The sequence below is a fragment of the Zalophus californianus genome, chromosome 11, assembly GCF_009762305.2.
Source record: "Zalophus californianus isolate mZalCal1 chromosome 11, mZalCal1.pri.v2, whole genome shotgun sequence".
Taxonomy (NCBI): domain Eukaryota; kingdom Metazoa; phylum Chordata; class Mammalia; order Carnivora; family Otariidae; genus Zalophus; species Zalophus californianus.
Window position 1 is genome coordinate 92,429,454 of NC_045605.1, and position 19,795 is coordinate 92,449,248.

At 38.4% G+C, this 19,795-nt stretch overlaps 1 protein-coding gene across 3 annotated transcripts in view; it reads right to left on the bottom strand.

Annotated features, from left to right (window-relative positions):
* The window catches only part of LRRC4C (leucine rich repeat containing 4C), a 1,194,180-nt gene that overhangs the window by 894,228 nt on the left and 280,157 nt on the right, over positions 1 to 19,795 (bottom strand). The window lies entirely within an intron of this gene.

A 19,795-nucleotide genomic window follows, 5' to 3' on the forward strand; every position in this document is an offset into this window, starting at 1 on the left:
GGTACTTTCATGCAATGTAAATTTTATCAATGAAGCTGTGCCTTTCTTTACATAATACACTTGCTCGTATCTGTAATCACAAGGTGGCGTTTGTTCTCTGGGACATAATATTCTAGAACCTTCTGACCCAGGTAGGAGATGGCTATACAGCAAAATTGGCCATGAGCAGCATGGAAAGATGGAGATCCACATATGGCAATGATAATGAGACTGGAGAAATATAGGCAAGTAAGAAAGCTTAAGTTTAGGAGTAAATGAAAGTAGACCTAGAAAATGGAGTTTGGATCAATAGGTTATCCAAGCACCTAAAAGTCCATTAAACTTCTAGAATCTAGGACATGAGCCAGCAGAATCCTCAAGTTAATCCAGGAAATGTTCTGGGTCAGAGTGAAGCCTTAGGTTAATACTTTGCAAAAAGTTTTTGAGCAGTTGGATCCCTTTCTTCAAATGAAGTTTTAGTCAGAAACTCTATATGTCAAACAGTTAAAGCAGCTTTGCTTGGAGTGGGTGGGGATATGGCCAGTAGCCTCCCCTTTGGCTATATTGAAGACTGTGTGTGCTGGGTTTGATTGGGGCATTGGGACTGAGGGAAGCATAATTCCAATGACCTGGTTCTAGGAAAGTGCTTTCCGACTTATGCAATTCCAAGCTCCTGGTTTATACAGTGACCCTTTAACCATCTCCCCTGATCTTAGTGTTTTCCATAACATTATAGCAGAGTGAAACCAGCCCCAATTTCAGATAGAACATTAAAATTCTGGATCTGAATGTTTGCATTGTGATGTCAAGCATAGTGTTTAAGCTTCTTTATAAAACTGCAAAAAAAAACCCCAACTTATTTCACTTAATGAGGTGTAATTAAGATATATAACAGATAACAATAGTAATTTTATCCAAGCCCTATGATCCTGGAAAGCAGTGATGGTTAAGAAATCGCCTCATCTACCATTTTTGTGTTCGGGAAACACCTTACTATATGGAAGCATTCTTCCCCACAAGACTTAGGTAAGATCCAAGGATGCTCCCATGTTTACCTATGACAATGTCAGACACAGACTCTCCAATTTTTTTTTTTTTTTTTTTGCCTCATAAATTGTTGGCTGAACCATTTTATCAACACTGATCAAATGGAACAAAATGTTTGTTAACCAAACTTTGGTTAAGATTTTCTCCTTCCCTGAGATCCCTAAACATTGGTCCACCTTCAGGCTGAGGCAGCACACAAACTTTCTTTAACAACAACTCCCAAGATCAGTCCCACTTCAGGAGAAAATATTCCCTGATTTCCTATCTAATAAGGCTACCTCCAACTGTTCACTTCATTCATCACATTTCCCACACTAGTTCTTTATAGCCTTGTTGACTCCTTCCTGTGAAGGAAGAAATCATCTTTCTGCTTAACTTTGAGATGCTTACAGAGTCCCTGGTCTGAGCATTCTTCCCCTTGGTATAGCCCTCCTCACCCTAAAGTCTCTCCTTCCCTAAGTCAGGGTTTGCATTAATTTGACACAAAAGAAATTGCTAAGGAATTAAAAAACACAGCAAAATGCCCAGGCAAGACAGTCTTCCATTAGTTGTTGGGGGATAGAAAAATCCAGGGGGGGAAAACACAACAACAACATATTTTTACCATTTGGACATGGAGGGTCAGAAAGTTCTCAGGAATATTGTCTATGATACCCAGATTTCTCAAAGTAGGCCTAGTAGGGTCACAATTGACATGAATCATTGGTTATCAACAACAGTTAAAAGTGATTTCAAAGCTAAAGTGCTTTGCAAAGTATAAAGCATTGTATAAACGTCGAATGAAACTGCGTAGGTTGGAAAGTGTTTTCCTAGTACAAGGCATTTTAAAGTGTGCTTCTTTCATCTTCAATGACCCCAGACTCCAAGCCAAGACCACATAAAGTCTCCCATACAGCCAACAAGAGAGGCTGCTAGCAATATCTTCACTGTACTCTGAACAGAGCCACTGTTTCAACTCTTTGGTATATAAAGCTTCTGAGTAAAATTTCACTTAAAGAAAAGGATTCAACTACTTAAAAAAAAAAAAAAAAGAATATTTAAAAGTATTACCCTAAAGCTTCAATCCAATCAACTAAATGACAATAATTTTAATCCATCTCTACCTAATCAGATATGTTGTTGGAGAATTAATGCACTGGCCATGATTTAAGTACAATATCAAGTCAAATACTGGTTGTTAAGGATTAGTCTACTTATTAATAGTAATACAAATCATAGCTGAAAATGGTACTGATCAAGGCAAGATTTACAAAAGATAAAAGCATTTAATAACAAATCATAGACCTGACATCATTCTTTGGTTAACCTGGAGAACTAACATTCATGAAAGCTCCAACTAAGCTCATCCTGATTTCTTGCCATCACAAATCTTACAGGTATCGGCAAGCACGGGCCTACTGTTAGTTAATAGTTTTGCAACTCCTGGTATGGCTCGTAGATTCTTCCACTTACTCATAAATTCCCTCTTTATACTAGACATTGAGGAGAGATGGGTCAGGCATGACCCCTACCTTCGGGGAGTTTGTATAGAGAAGAGCAGTGCTCAAATTTTATGGTATAGTAGAATCACTTGGAGGGCTTGTTAAAACATAAGATGCTGGGACCCACTCTCAGAGTTTTTGATTTAGTAGGTTTAGCATGGGGCTCAAGAATTTGCTTTTCTAATGAGTTTCCAGGTGATGCTGATACTGCTGGTCTGGGAGCTATTCTTTAGGAACCAATAGTCTAGCAGTTACTAGAGATGCGAAGCTCTTAGGAACTTGCTGACTGCATCTTTGTTAGAATGAGACAGAACTTCTACTCTTTGGAATGAGATTCCAATGTGCTGTTGAGCTTTGTGCATAATCATAAAGACTAATTGCAGAGAGATTGAGTGGGCATTCCTGATAAACTCTAGATTACCTCTGATAACAAAAACATGGCTCACAAATGAAAATCAATCAAAGTGCTGTTTTGATATAAAAGACATTAAAATTGAACTTGTAGAATTGGAGTTGTTTTGTGTTAAAATCATGTGCTTGTCAAAGTGCTAAGCTACTATGGTAATGACTTATACAAATATAGTTTAACAAAAACAAGCATTTCCCCATTTATAGTACAGAAAAGCAGAGTGTGTGTCATTTATTTCAGAAGCCAAGAAATATGTTCTGATCATTGGTAGATTAATAAAATAGATCTTTTTCATAAAGATAACTTAAATCTTTGTGTTTCAAAAATATTTAAGACCTATTCCTTTCTTATTCCCACCTTAGCCATTTTATTTTGGTTGCAAAAGAGGGGAGATGGAGGGAAAAGTCTGAGATAAAGAAGGAAGGTTGTTTCATTGAAAATAACATCATAATATCTCTGAAGCCAGTGTGCAATATAACATGTTTAAATGACTCTGATTCTGAACTTTGACAATGTGATGAAATTGAAGCAAAATTCAAAAAAATAAGACAATGCATTTGAGCAATAGGAAGGCATCTTTTTTAAATGATTAATTCTTCAGAACTAATAAGTAAGAACTTCAGTTAAAGCATCAGGAATCCACCTACTTTGTACTAGCACAAGTATTTATGTGATCTTCAATTCTTTTGGGAATAAAGCATGGTCTGATAAATAGGTAAATAAATAAAAAAATTTTTAAAAAGGGCTGCTAACATCAACTCATACTCAAAGCTTTTTCAATGTTTTATTGAATCCAAACAAAAGTAAATAGGTTCAAAACACTGATAACAGAGGCACCTCTAGTGATGTTTCTACTGCTGAAGTGGAGAGATAAACCAATCAGGAAGTTGGGCGATTTGTTCTCTAAAATATCTCACCTAAAAGGTAATCCCCAAAATAAAGGAGTTTGAATGGTGTTTCTCAATCCCAACTACACACCACGATTACCTGGGAAATGTTCAAGCCATAACATCATTAGTCTGGGTTCTTCCCCAGATTAATGAAATCAAACTTTCTGGGTATGAAACGATAGAAATTTGTTACAAGATTTATAGTTGTTACAAATGTGCTGCCAAGGTTAAGAAACACTAGTTGAGAGGCAAGACTGGTCTCTGTACCGCATATGTAATGTATCCCTGTTTTCAGGTTATTCTGTCATAACCTGGTTAAAGTTAGCTTCCACTCATCACTTCCAGCATTGCCAAATGAATTATTAACTTGTTTGCACCCTTTTTTTTTGAGTTCAATAAGCATACTTTGTAGAGTTTGCAAGAACCAGAAAACCTAAAGGAAGCCACTTACTCAATGTCACTTGCAATCATCACTATTTTCAAACCAGAGGACACCCAGGGACATTTCAACTCTATCACCTCACCTATATCCCATTGAGGCATAAGGGAAGATGGAAATGATGTTGAACAAAAGTGAATGAAACCATAAACCAGAGCTGCTCAAGATGGAGTGTAATGTTCAGACTGCTCTGCTTTAGCTTTCAGCTGGGAATAGAATGGCTGTAAGCAAGGGTACACAGTGATTGCTTTCCAAGGTAGCCTCAAAGCAGCAAATGGGCATTGAAATGTGATTCGACAGAGGACAAAACTCCAGACACCAGTTCAGAGTCCAAGGAAATAACACACAATGGGAAACAAAGAGCTTATTCCTAATTTTTCCCCTTAAACAGAACTATCCTAAACTGGTAAAAAAAAAAAAAAAAATCACGTATATTTGCTTACATGTATCCAGACACATATAGAATCACATATGTACCTCACCCCTACTGCATAAGCAGTGGCATGAATTTATTGCATATCTCTCAAGCCTTTCCAGTGTATCCATACATTAACATACCATATATTAATTATATATATATAGGAGGTCACGCAACACAAATTAATGCCGAGCCTGCTTTGTTATTCAACCTGTAACATAGTCATCTTTTCATGTCTATAACAGTAGCTCTATTTCACCCTTTTCAAAGCTATCTTATATTTAATTGTATGGATGAATTATTCTTTCATTACGCAATTCCTCCTCGCTGGATGTTTAAAGAGTTTTGTATTCTTTGCACTTAAATCCTATGCACTTGTCATATTTTCTCTGGATAAATTTCTGGCTGTAAAGTCACTGAAATCTAAAGAATGCACACATCAAATTTTGCTAGCAGGGGGCTGGTATGATACAGTATGTTGAAGACTAAGACTAGAGGCAGACTGCTGAGGTTCAAATCCTGTCTCTGATGCTAAGTGAGAAAGCGAGTTGGAATTTCAATTTCCTCTTTTGTGCAATAGTGGTAATAACATGCCCCACATAATGATTAGGAGGCTTAAAGGGGGGGAAAAAAGTAATGTATTGAGCAAAGTGTACAATCAAAGCAAGAGCTCTATGCATGTTAAAGTTTTATTTACCTTTTGCCAGATGGTTAAGAAGAATTGCACAAATTTAGACACTTTTGCCAATTTCTGGCATTTTGAACCTTTGGCTCATCTGAAGGGTGAAAACTAATCCCACAAGGTTGTTTTCATTTGAATTTCTTTATTAGTGAAGCTGTGAAAGGATTGCAATCTAAAATGGAACCACAGGTAATGAAATGGTGAGTCTCCTGCATGTGCTTCAGAAAAATGGAACTTAAGAAGTGAGAAACTGATTTCCATTAAATGTCTGAATTATAGAAGACAGAGGCTAATCTCCTGACCAATGAACATCTACCAAGAATCTCTCTGAATCCTCAAGCCAATGAACTTACTGCTTGGATTCTGGCTGGACTTCTTTTGCACTCCTTGTCCAGAAATACAGTCTACCCAAATCCCCAAAGGACTTGCCTGAAGCTTGCTATTCAGCATGCATTTCCTGAACTGTAATTCTTCTATTCCCCAGTAAACTCAATTTCTAATCATTTGTGCTTGCCTCAGGTTACCTCTTTATTTAGGATGACAAAGCTGATCATTTCTTCTTATCTATTATTTGTTTTTTTTTAAATGTGCATAGTCATCGAATTTCCTTCCTTCTTGCCACTGTTATGAAATTATTAGACTCTATTTCAAGGACTGGCAAACTACAATCTATGGTCCAAATCTCACCTGCTGTTCATTTTTATAAATGATGTTTTATTGGAAAACAGTCACATCCATTCATTACATATTGTCTACAAGGTCTTTCATGCTACAATGACAGAGTCAAGTGGTCCCTCCAAAAACTCTATGGCTCACAAAGCCTAAAATACTTACTACTGAACTCTTTACACACACCCAAAAATTTGTTGACCCTATTCTATGGTAATTTTTCCTCTCCATCACTGCCTCCCTTTCTCGACTATACATTTGACTATAAACACGGGGATAGTACATGTGTTTATAGTGTACGGCAAGCCCTTTACCTAGCACCGTACTTGGCAGAGCCGGCATTTACTGAATGTTTTAATGTCATTTGTTTCACTGAAAATCATAAAGTTTAGAAAATGTAAGTGATTGAAAAACTTCAGAAGGTTTAATCCTGAACAAAGTCTTCTCTTCCTTTTACTGGCAAACATTTTGCGCATCCTTCAAAGGCCACAGTCAAATCACACATCTTTTGAGAGTATTCTTCAAATCTGTATCCTTCACAAGCAAACCGTTTCCTCCCCTGTATATCACAAGACTCTGGGAAAACCAACATTATGAAATTATAGCTTATTATAATTAACAACTTGTGATTCTATCCTGCTTAATAGGATATGATCTTTTTTAGATCAGATACTTTACTTTGTATTTTTTATATAGGCCCAGCATCCAGCAAATAGTGGCCTTGTATTAAATATTCATTAAATGAATGAATGAATGAAGAATATGCTCATTGTTAGTCTTAGCCTGGGTCATTTAACTTTCCTCTGTATTAACTTAACCACCAAACATAATATTTCCTTATCAACTCTCAAGGTTAAGAGCTCCATCAGTCCACCCTGGAGTCAGGTGCTTAATTGACCAGACTGCTTGTGAATGACACAGACTCATTCCCTTCTCACTGCAGGCAACGTTTTGCTCGAAACACGGGTGAACATTTCCTTGACTGAATCTAGAATTCCTTTTTTAACAAGGTGTCTGCTGCTAAGAGAAAAGCAATGAACCCAGTAATTCCACCAGTCTCTTTGCATTGTTTACAGGAGCAAAAGAAGGATATGATTGAGAAACATGATCATCGTATTTCCTCAGCTCATTCACTTAAATATTTAATCAGGACCTGATCTGGGACAAGCTATGTGCTAAATCCTGGAATACACCTACCACCTTCAAAAATTCATCCTTCCAGAGTGGACAAACCAGTCTTCTAAACAGGTTTTTTTTTTTTTTTTTTTTTTTCCCCCCTCAGTGATGCATTTGAAAGAGTGCTCCCTTCAGGGGGAAAAAAAAATTAAACAAAAAAAGATACCTAGGCATTATATGGCAATCAACTACATGACTAGCCCCAGGCCACATAGCAAGTTGGTCTCTGGGGACAATCTCCTCATCTGTGGAAGGGAACTTTTGAGAGACAAATTCACTGTCTCCAAAACCTGTATAAGTTTATGACTGAAAATGGATTTCTCAAATTGAAGATTGTGTGGTCCCATCCAAACCCTTACTTCATTCTGTTTTACAGATTGTGAGAGATTTCAACTTTTAAACAATCACCTAATAATTATCCAAATGAGAATAAATTTGCATTTGTACAGATTAGTGTGTTACTATCTTTCCCATGTTTCTCGTCTTCTGATTACTTTTTTTGTCCAAAATATATATATTTTTTGTAATTCCCTAGATGATGTCATCATTTCTTAGATGGATGATGAATTTCTTAGCATCCAGATCCCTCACAAGGGCTCACTAAGAAAAATAGCTTCAGAAGGGTCATGAATGCATTTAGCTAAATAAAAAGCAAAGGCCCTTTAACTGTATGTATCAGGGTCAGTGTTTGGCTGGTAAAATTGATAGAACAATATTATGCTTGATATATCAGTCTATTCCATGTTTGAGCTGCTCTTTTCCCCTGGTCTGGGAGAGAATTAGAGAAATAAAACCTTGAGATGCCAGAGACATGATGTTTATCATAAATCTTTTAGTGTGAACGGTACACACATATTGGTTTTGGACTATTACAACTCTAGACATAACGAACATGTTGATGCTCCGAGAATTAGACACTTCACCAAGGAAGATATTCAGATGGCAAATAAGCCCATGAAAGATGCTTGAGATCATTCATTATTAAAGAAATGCAAATTGAATTAAACATCAAATTTGATTTGGAGCTGTGGAAAATAAGGTATGGACTTAGCCCTTAATAGCCAATACCGTCTAGGACACCTTGTTTTGGAAAATTGTATGCAGAGTTGAAGAGAGAAATGAACCTTGATGGTCTTTATTTTCTTCTAAAATATATACCTCATTAAACTACCCAAGAAGTAACAAGAGAACTTAGTTCTGGACAAGCTTTCTGGCCAAACAACAGGTGTAGTACACCATGAAAGAGCTCATCAAGTTGCTGTTTGAATTCCAGTCCTATCCCTTACTAGTATATGACCTTGGCTGAGTCTTTCCCCACCTATAAAATGGAAATAATGACATTTATCTCATAGAGTTCATAAGATTAAATGAGGTATTCTATGCAAAATGGGTCAGCCTAACACATAGTGATAATTATGCTAGCTGTTACTATTACCCATGCAGGTATACCATCCACATGAGCTAGCTCTCCATCCCTCCCTGACATTACTAACTCATGTCCTGGGCCTATCCCCAAGGAACATGTGGACAAATACCTGAAGTGATGAAGAAAACTTCTATTATCTGATGTTTGATGTTGTTTCAATGCAGCCCTGGGAAAGGTAAAATTGATTCCAATTCAGGGAATCTGTGGGGTGAAAGAGGCTTCCAGGGGACATGTGGGATGGGCAAAGAGGCAAGTGTAGAGTTTTGTTGGTTGGCCTTATTCTGGCATGGAAATTTCTTGGAGGGATTAGCACTCTGTAACTTTGGAGGCTTAGTGGGTAAAGGAGTATCAGAAGTGAAGGGAAAAATCAGGAAAGAGAAGCTAAGCCTAGTTAGAAAAGCACCCCAACCACTTAGAAGTTCTTAATTTAGCTGAGGTCAACTGAACATTGTTATCAAAATCATATAATTTTCTATGTCTCTGTGTCCTCTTTTCAACAGAGCAGATGTTAATTTCCTGTCTTCCTTTCATAAAACACTACATTTAAATCATCCTTGAAAAATGCATTTGTCTATATAGGTCTTAAAAGTCAGGAGTTATAAATTTCATCACAGACTATACATATCTTAAGTGCATCATTCGCTCAGATGCAATCCACACCTTACTTTCCCCCTTCCCTCTGACTACTGTGCTCTTTCCCTACTCTTGCCACCAAAATCAGACTTGAGCTTCAAGACTCCCCAAAAATGCCATTTTCCATTGACATGCTCAGAAAAATTAATTACGATGTTCTTTTTCATGTCATTCTACTTAGCTGGAAAAACTGCTAGTATAATGTAAATATTTGTCTACAAGTCTAGATGCCTACTTAAATTTAGCTCTAGTAGCCAGCTTATAGTAGGTTGTCAAAAAAAAAATTTATCAGAAAATAATGCTATCCCATATTTTGAACATGGGACTCAATAATTATTTTTCAAAAATTAGAGATAATTTTCTCCAATGGCAATCTAAGTCTCTCCTATTGTTTCTTGAGTATGTCCTCTGATTTTTCTTGTAAAAGCACAATTTAGAGTAAAATAATTTTTATTAATTTTCCTCCTGCTAATAAAGCAAGGTGAGAGAAAGAATATATCCAGATAAAGAAAAAAAAAAGGAAAAGAAAGAAGTATCCCTTACTGTAATCACTGAGGTCCAAGTACCATTGATATTTTGGTGGAGATCTTTCCAGAACCCCTCCCTCTTCCCTCAACAAAGCAAGTACAACTTAATCAGTTTTACTGCCATCAGTAAGCTTCATATACACACCGTCTAATAAAATATCTCTTTGTAATTTGGGTCTCTGAGATCTGTCTACTGATTTAACAAGTTTCTGCGATCCATTAACTCCACAGGAGACCCTCCTGTTAAGAAAGAGTTTCACTAGTTTCTCCTCAACTTAGCTCCTCACAGCAAAATCATCAACTAAATTCTGACTGCAGAATCTTTATTACTGTTGATTATATAAAAGGTAGATAAAGCACAGCGGGCGTTTGTTTTTAGGTAGAATGTGCAGCATTGAAGTCATTAGAGAAACATCTTCTTGTCTAACACTCTACGTCGCGATGAAGGGTGCAGGACAAGGCAGCCACTTGAGGGAGGAAATGGACAATTTAGAGAACACACAGGGCCAGAGTTTGTGTGGTGTGGCTTCAGCATGCACTCACAGAATCTCACAGCAAACTCAGGAGGGAGTGCTGATCTGCCTCCTTCCCTGACAACTGAAAAATGCGGCTGAAGGAAGTTAATCAATTTGGAAAGGTCTCATCAACATGAAGTGATGAAACTGCAAATTCAAATCCAGGTCCCTCTGGTTCTACCCCATGTTCTATAAACAACCATTGCACACAGTTGCCACAAGAAGATCATCCTTGGGACTCGGAGCAAGATCTCCAATAGATAATTATGGAAATAAATACAAATCTTTAAAAAGACAGCATTTTACCAACAGCTAAACATTTTTAATGAAAAATTTAGCAAGAAAATAAACTGTGTGTGTGTGTGTGTGTGTGTGTGTGTGTGTGTGTGTGTGTGTGTATGACTAACCTATAAAGGGCCAGTGCAAAATACTTTGCGTGTGTTATTTCATTATTTCTCATAGATTCCCAGAAAGTAGATAGTACTATGCAGGGGACAGCTTCCATTTGCCCAGACATATCCACTATTCATCCTTCTCCGTCCTTATCTGTGAATTTGTGTGGACTATGAGTCCCCTTGTCCTATGGCTTTCAGATGAGCTCAACCAATGGGCAAAACTAGCATCAGGAGGAAGAAGGAGGAAAAGGTCAGGGTATGCATATCCCTGGCTCCCTTCCCGCAGTGGTCACAGCTGGCTGAGTCCCTGGACAGTTGGCAGCGCTTTTCACATAGTTCTTGGCAACTCCAGGTTCAGATTAAGATTACATAACTCACTCTCTCCAGGTCCACAGGTAGTAAAAAGACCATTGAAGTCACTAGCCCTTAGTGGATTCCCTGTTTACTGCCCACAGCTATGTGAATAGTTGTTGACAATACCTACTGCATTGTTATCCTCATTTACAGATAAAGAACTGATACTCAGAGCGATAAGACTTTTCCAAAGTCACAAAGGTAGCAATATAGTTAGAACACAGATTTAAATCCAGGCTTAGATCAAATCACAGCCCACACCAGTCTGCTGTATTGGGCTGCCTCTTCTTCCAGCCTATAAAATCTAAATTTCAATCCCTGTTTTCTTTGAAGTCCTTGATGCCTGATGGCCCACAGAGCAATGAAAGAAATTCAACTCCTGGATCAGTGGGAGGCATCAGTAATATCTCCAGCCACCACAGGAGAAAGTATAATTTTATGCACCCAGGTCTAGTTAGCATAGAAAAAAAATGCCATAAAAGTCATCTACAAATGTACACATGGTAATTCACCTCTAAAGTGCACCCATTTGTGCCACTAAATATTTTCAAATATGAGGGAGACTGTTTCAAGACATTTCCATGATTTAACATTCTAATACCAAACTAATGGATGCCCAGAAAGCCATCAGGGTTCATAAATAGATAATATTGTACAAAATTAGAGAGAAGTGACCAAAGTCAAAGGAAAATTCTAGGAATGGGCAGTCTTTGAAAGGTTACTTCATCTGAAAGTTGTTGGTCTCCTTTCCAGAAAGAGGGAGGACAATCCTGATAGCAATAAACCAACACCATTAGTCAACCAGGAAAATAAGGTAATAAGGTTAGGGATGTCTTACATTTTAATATTCAAGATTCATCCTTATCTACGAAGAATAAGGTTTCCATGCCCTCTCATGCCTGCCTCTCCACCATACTCTTTCACCACAAATTCCATTTTATACTCTAGGTGAATCAAGCTACTTGTAGCTTTGCAAATCCATAATTCTTAGTAACTGTACCCCTTTCTCCTGCTGCTCCAACTGCCTGGGATACTCACACCACTCCAGGCTATCTTGTAAACTCCTGTACCCTAAAAGAATCTGATGAAACTGTCATCTCCATAACAGCACTATTAAATTACACCAAACTGGGAGCTACCAGAGCACATTGCACATTCCTGAAGGCATCAGTCAACTGAGCTGGATACCCCTCGAGTATTTTTTTTCTCCATCTTTGCATCCCTAGAACATAGTACATGGCTCACGCTGTTGACTCAATAAATATGCACAGAATAAATTTATGAATGAATGATTAAAAGCTTGAAGCAGAGTGCAGGGAGATTTTTACCACTTAACTGAAGGAGAAACTATGAGTAACCTCCAATATTAAGTACAATGTTGAATCTATATAGGGTTTGGAATAGAGAATGAATTTCTAGGAAGCAAATAATATGGATTGTCCCAGGTTAAGAAGAGCATCATGTGTAACTACTCACCGTCATGACCAAATTAATTTACTGGAAGTGGTACCTTGGGGCACAGTATTTCTTTTCTTTTACTAACACCAAGCCTAGAACCACAATAGTTCCTTAAGCCTGTATTCAAGGTCTCCTTCTTTTTCCATGGTACTGGGCTGAACGGTGGCCCCAAAGATATCAGATCCTAACCCCTGGGATGTTACTTCATTTGGAAAAAAGAGTCTTTGCAGATGTGATTAAGATTCTTAGATGAGATCATCCTGGATTAACAACATGGGCCCTAAATGCCACCACAAGTGTCCTTATGAAAGAGGGATAGAGGAAGATTTGACACCATGTAGAAGAGGAGGAAGGAAGGTGACTATGGAAGTAGAGTTTAGGTTAATCTGACCACAAATTGAGAAATGCCAGCAGCCACCAGGAGAGGGAAGAGGCAAGGAACAGGTTGTCCCCTAAAGCCTCTAGAGGCAGTGCAGCCCTATCAACATATTGCTTTTAGCTCAAACTGATTTTAGAATCCAGGCTTCCAGAACTGCTAGAGAATAAATTTCTGCAATTTTAGGCCACGAAGTGGTATTTGTGGTAATTTGATAGAGCAGCCACAGGAAACTAGTACTCCCATAAAGCTAACTTTTACCTTGACTTCACAACTGACTCATAATTCTGTAGGACTCATTGTATATCAGGCACTGTTCTGGAGGTTGGGGATGGAAGAGAAAACAAACTTTTCTGTAAAGCTTCCCTAGCCCATCTTCCTTTACCAGGTACAATTTTTATGTCTTCCTCGGTACTCTCCCTGGCCATGTACTTAATTTCATTATGGTCCTTATGACTATAAATATATTAAATTTGTTTTTACATCTATCATTCCTTGAGAAGACCATTTTTTCATTAATTTCTCTTTCCCTAGGACATTGCACAGTGTCTAGTTCAAAACATAGGCTCGGAAAATACCTGGTGAATTAAAATTAAATTGAATTATAAAGTTTCAATAACACCTTTTCAAAATAATAAAAGGTTTCGTGTGAATGTGTGTGTGTGTGTGTGTGTGTGGCTCCATATAAGGCAAATTAAAAATGAATATTTTTGGGTTTTTTTGATAGACAAGTCAGTTGATTATAAAATATTATATTCCACTGATTACAAGACTCAGTTTTAACTACCTAAAGTACAAATATATCTTGCAGTCAGTATAGTAAGAAAGCATTGGGCTATGGCTTAATTGGCAATGTTTGAATGAACACTTTCATTTTTCTGGAAGAAGCAATATTGAAAACATTCTAGTAAACACTCAGACATTCAAAACTATGCCCAGAGAACAAACTGATGTTATTGGCAAAAAAGAAATAAGCCATTATCATCTTAAGATGTAGGCAGTCATACAGTGGCATGACATGCTTTCATTGTTCATTGGGACTACTTTCCCCGTGGAAGGGGCATTCCAAAGGTCCAGGAAAAAAAAAAAAAAGCAGAATGTAAAGGATTGTATCTGAAGAATTTTCTGAAATTTTCTATTAGAAAGCATGATTTGGTGGAATGGCATGATTATATATTTAATGGCTGGCCTAGGAGTACTTCAGCCAGAAGTCAGAATAGGTGAGAAGTGTGGTTCCATAGTCTGGGAAGAGGATAATGAAGTAGGGTACAAAGAGGTGGCAACAATCATTTTATTTGATTGTGTTAGACGCCATATTAGAATTGTAACAGCCAATTCCAATATGGCAGCTCTGGGACAGATAAATTTTATCTCCTGCAAGCCCTAGAGACCGAGCTTCTACACCACTGCCAACCACTTCTTGAGGAAATTCTTTGCTTGATTCCTCCCAACATCTTTGTAGAATGTATCTTCCAGTGTCATTCCGGCAAGTCATAGTCCCACGAACCCAGGAGTTGCAAGCTTATCGGAGACAGGGCTAGGTAACTCCACTTGATGTTCCCTGATCAAGAACATATTTGTACAGATTATATGTTTATTGGAATGGCATTTATCTTGAAACCTCATTCACAGTAAGCATACTGTTTTTAATTCCGTTCACATGGAGTGACATTCAGGGAGGCTGTTGAAGATATATGGGGTTGCTTGACCTAAATATATCAGGGATGCTTAACTCCTTCCCTCTTTCCATAGCACTCCTAAAAGAAGCTCCTTGCTCTCCCTCCTCAAATGATGGGTTCTTATCAGTTCAGAGCTTTTTGGAGTAGTACAACATGAGGCATACCCATTCCTCATCTAGCTAAAGCAGACCATGCACACCTGCTCATTCCCCTCTCCCTACTCTTCCTATTCTAGTATTAAGCATTGCTTATGGATATTTTTTGGCTTTATAAAAACTCATAAAATCTTTTAAGACAGAATACCAGAATACTTATTATCAGCCATTGCTCTCTCTCTTTCTCTTTTTCATCCTAAGTTGAGAAAACCATTTAAGCTTTTTATGGCTTTCCAAATTAAAACCTGGTCTTTCTCACCCAATAAATGCTTCCTCCTTGCACACATCCTTTTCAGGATAAAGGCACCATAAATCTGGAATTAAACAAATAAAGCCATCTTCCACGTGATGACTCAAAGACTGAGAAAAGCAAGATTCTGAGTCAGAGGAAGGATTTTAGCATTTTGTGGACAGATTTTTCTGTTTTGTTATTCAGCCTTGTGTAGGATTTAATGATCTGAATCGACTCTTTGTAAAACCCACGGATCCATCTACGCAAAGCAAAAATAAACAGACTTGTTAGAAAAGATCACAGCAATAGAAATAACAGAGCACATGCGTGTCTGCCTCAGCATCACTGCAATTGCATGAAGGAAGATCTCCTGAGATTTTTAAGCTGAGAGAGGGCATGATTACCCAACCCGATCCCCTGAAATTGACCACAAATGGCAAGTACTATCCGCTTAATTGTAATGTGTCACTAATTTCCTTGCCAGTATGCCTGGGCATCGAATAAATATTTTACTTATTAGAAGCAAACAAAGATGGTCCGGTCCCTTTAATACCTCACAATGTGATGATAGGATTGGCACCACTGTCAACATTTTGATTGTCCTTTTCTACGAATAGCTTTTTTTTAAAAAAAAAATCATACCTGGCCCTAGTGAGTTGCTTATTATTCTACGTGTTTATTCAGTCATTTGCAAATCATTTTGTGAACACTTACTGTGGGCCAGGCACTATTTTAGGCACTAGGGGTACATCAAACAGAGCAAATATCCTGCCTTTGTGGAGCTTATATTACAATGAACACAATGAACAAGTGAACTGTCTAGCATGGTATAAAGGGGATAGATGTTTTGAAGAAAAGCAAAAGTATGGTAAGAAAAAGAAAACTGCTGGGGTCACAGTTGTAGTATTAAATGGGGTAAACAAGATGTGTTTTACTGAGAAGGTGGGATTTGAGTTGAAGTTTGGGAGAAGCAAGGTAATTAGCCAGGGACATCTAGGGTCCAGGCCAGGCAAGAGCAGAAGCAAAGCCCTTATAAAGGAAGGATGCTCAACAAGTTCATGGACCAGCGGGGAGCCTAGTCTGAACTGAAGAAAGAGAGGAGGCATTGCAGAATAAAAGGACATTAGAAAAATAAAGGAGGCCAGACCACAAAGGCTGTATGGAGACAGCAAAGAAGAGCCACATCAAATTCATTAAACACAAATATTTATATGTTAGTATCTGCACCTGACTGATTTTTTTTTTCCTCAGCAGGATATGCTCCCCTTAAAGCTACTATTGGCAGAAGTAACGAATAATATGTCTGGTCTCCTAAATCTTGCATCAAAAGCCTATACATCTTGCAAAGCCTTCTGTTTATGACATCCATAATCATGGGGCAGGGAAAATCATCATCTCAACACAAGGGAAAACAAGCACACTGCTTTGTTCACTTCCTAACTGGACTTTGATATGTTTTCTTATTTATTTTTTAAAGATTTTATTTATTTATTTGACAGAGAGAGCACAAAAGGGGGGGCAGCAAAGGGTGAGGGAGAAGCAGGGAGCCTGATACGGGGCTTGATCCCAGGACCCTGAGATCATGACCTGAGCCAAAGGTAGACGCTTAACCAACTGAGTCACCCAGGCGCCCTTGATACGGTTTTTAAACATGCATGTTGTGTTGTACATGCAGCAAAAGAGAATTCAAATATTAAATTAAAAGAGAATTGCCTCAGGTGGGTAGACTGAGCCCAGGAAACTAGGCCCAATTCTAAAATCTCTTCAGGGGCGCCTGGGTGGCTCAGTCGTTAAGCCTCTGCCTTTGGCTCAGGTCATGGTCCCAGGGTCCTGGGATAGAGCCCCGCATCGGGCTCCCTGCTAGGCGGGAAGCCTGCTTCTCCCTCTCCCACTCCCCCTGCTTGTGTTCCCTCTCTCACTATGTCTCTCTCTGTCAAATAAATAAATAAAATCTTAAAAAAATAAAATAAAATCTCTTCAAATGAAAGAAAAGTAATTTTTTTCAAGAGGATTGGATGAGTGGTTGCTGTGTCCCAGGTACTAGTTATGTGAGTTAACATATTTATTCCCACCACAGGCCTATGAGAAGGATACTATTATTTCCCCCTACTTTATAGTTACAAAAGCTGAGATACCAAAAAAAAAAAAAAAAAAAATCAGGAAATTGTTCAAGTTGATACAATTATAAGCAGCAGATCCAGGATTCCGTCCCTGACAGCCTAATTCCAGAGTCATTATGGTCTTAGTTATCATGCTTTGCCACATCATTTAAAAAACTAGAAGATTTTTTAAAATGTTAAGGGATTTCTGAAAGGTAAACAAAGAAGGAGCAATGGACATCCTTGCCCCAGGATAAAGCAGTGAGTGTGGCCAGGGAAGGAACCATGAGGAAAGCTACCTCTACATGCAGAACAAAAGCTACCATTCATCCCTCTTCCTCCCCACCCCACATTCAGGCCATCACACACTCTCAGAGGCAAGTAAGTACATCAGCATCAGAGAGCAGTTATTTTCCAATCTAAAGAGGAGTAGGCGATCTCAAATTATCAGACACTTGAAAAACAACACCATGAAAATTATCAAACTCAATGCCCAGGAACAAATAGGATATGCTAGGCTCCAGAGTTAATAGAGCAAATGGAAGACTTTTTTTTTTTTTTTTTTTTTTTGACAGAGAGAGAGAGAGAGAGAGCAAGCAGGGGGAGGAGCAGAGGGAGAGGGAACAGCAGACTCTCCACCAAGCAGGGAGCCCGAGGCAGGGCTCGATCCCAGGACCCCAGGATCATGACCTGAGCCTAAGGAAGACGCTTAACCTACAGAGTCACCCAGGCAGCAAACGGAAGATTTTTAAAGGGCTACAACTGTATTCTCCAATAATTAAGAGGCTGATCATATCCATAAGACAAAAACTAGTTTTTATGGAATTATTTTTAAAGATTTTATTTATTTATCTGACAGAGAGAGACACAGCGAGAGAGGGAACGCAAGCAGGGGGAGCGGGAGAGGGAGAAGCAGGCCTCCTGCCGAGCAGGGAGCCCGATGTGGGGGCTCGATCCCAGGACCCTAGGATCACGACCCGAGCTGAAGGCAGATGCCCAACGACTGAGCCACCAGGCACCCTATGGAATTTTTTTTTTTAAAGGGAGTGGGTGTGGCCCAGGGAATTTGGAATTAGAAGCAAGATTGCTGCAATTAAAAGCTCAAATCCCTGGGCTGGATAACAGAATGGACAAGGCTGATAAGCAAATTAAGGAGTGGAAGAAGGGAACAAAAGTGCTTTCCCAGAGTGCTGGGGATCAGAGAAAAAAAGAAAGAGATAGAAAACTGACTCTGATGTCTCCACTGCCTCCCTCACCCTTTATCACCCTCCTTCCCTGGATGTAACCACTTTTTACAGGACACTTTTCTAGTCCTTTTACTTCTGTGTGTGTGTGTGTGTGTGTGTGTGTGTGTGTTCATTTGCACACACTTATTTTATGTACATAGAATCATACTGTGTCTATATATTTTTGGGAATTTTCTCTTCATCGATACATGACTAGAATTTTCAAATTCCAAATTTCACTCTATGTATTTAAATAGCATCCACCAAATTACAAACCTAAAATGCAGAATAAGTTGAAGTAAAGATTTTTGTATACATTTTCTCAATATAGGTTTTTTTAAATGTATTTAAAATTTTTAGCAATTCGAACTAGAAAATTCTGTTCTGAATATGAGTTGCTAATCTGAGGAATAAGGGCCACATGTCCAAACAGGGATTCACTCGTTTATCTCCAATTAGTCTTAAAAGGCTTGAAAAGATGTAAATGGCATGTGTGGCTTTATTTATCTATTTAAATAACATTATTGAGTATAATGCAGCTGGCTCGACAGTAATAAATAAGAAATAATGATGCATAGCCTTTTCCCTCTCAGAATTCACTGTCTAGCAGAGGAAACAGATACTTCAGTGACTATCATGCAATTTTGAACTGCATAAAAAGTTTGTACAAATTGCTATGGGAACACAGTGGAGGAAATTCTAGTAGTGGAAAGAGATATTAAGAGCCTGAACCACAGAAAGGAGCATTGTATTTACAAAGAAAAGCTCAGTTTCCTTTTTGAGGTAGAATCAACATAACAGGGGCGCCTGAGTGGCTCAGTCGGTTAAGCATCTGCCTTCTGCTCAGGTCATGATCTCAGCATCCTGGGATCGAGCCCCACATGGGGCTCTCTGCTCAGTGGGGAGTCTGCTTCTCCCTCTCCCCCTGTTCCTCACCCTTGCATGTGCACTCTCTCCCTCCCTCTCTCTCTCTCAAATAAATACATAAATAAATAGTCTTAAAAAAAAAATCAACACAACATGGTGGCCAACCACATGGCCTGGGGAGGGGAGGACAGAGTTGAGATGAAGGGGACTCTCAGGTATTGTCTTTGCAAAACACCCGTTTGCTGCTTCCATCAGTTGAAATGGGGAGAATAAAAGCATGCTGTATTAGCTTTAAAGGAGTGGGAAGAATTGATGATTTAAGTTTTAAACATATTGTTTCCACATGTTATAGGTCATCTAAATGGGGCAGCCATCTTGTAGAGCAATAATATAACTGTGTTTCATCATTTATGTAGTAAAAATGCAAGAAAAAAATGCCTGTGACTACTATCATCAGGAGATTGCTTATTCCATGTAAACCAGTGTTTTGTGGGGTGCGACTCTTTAAAATGACATTCTATCATCAATAAACAGAGAAATGCCCCATATACCTTGCCTGCAAACTTACAATGAACACTAACGTGGTAAAGATTGAGAAATCTTGTAGCAAAGAAATTTGCTAAGCTGATTTGATCACAGAGGTGTCTCCTGATTATTTTTGTT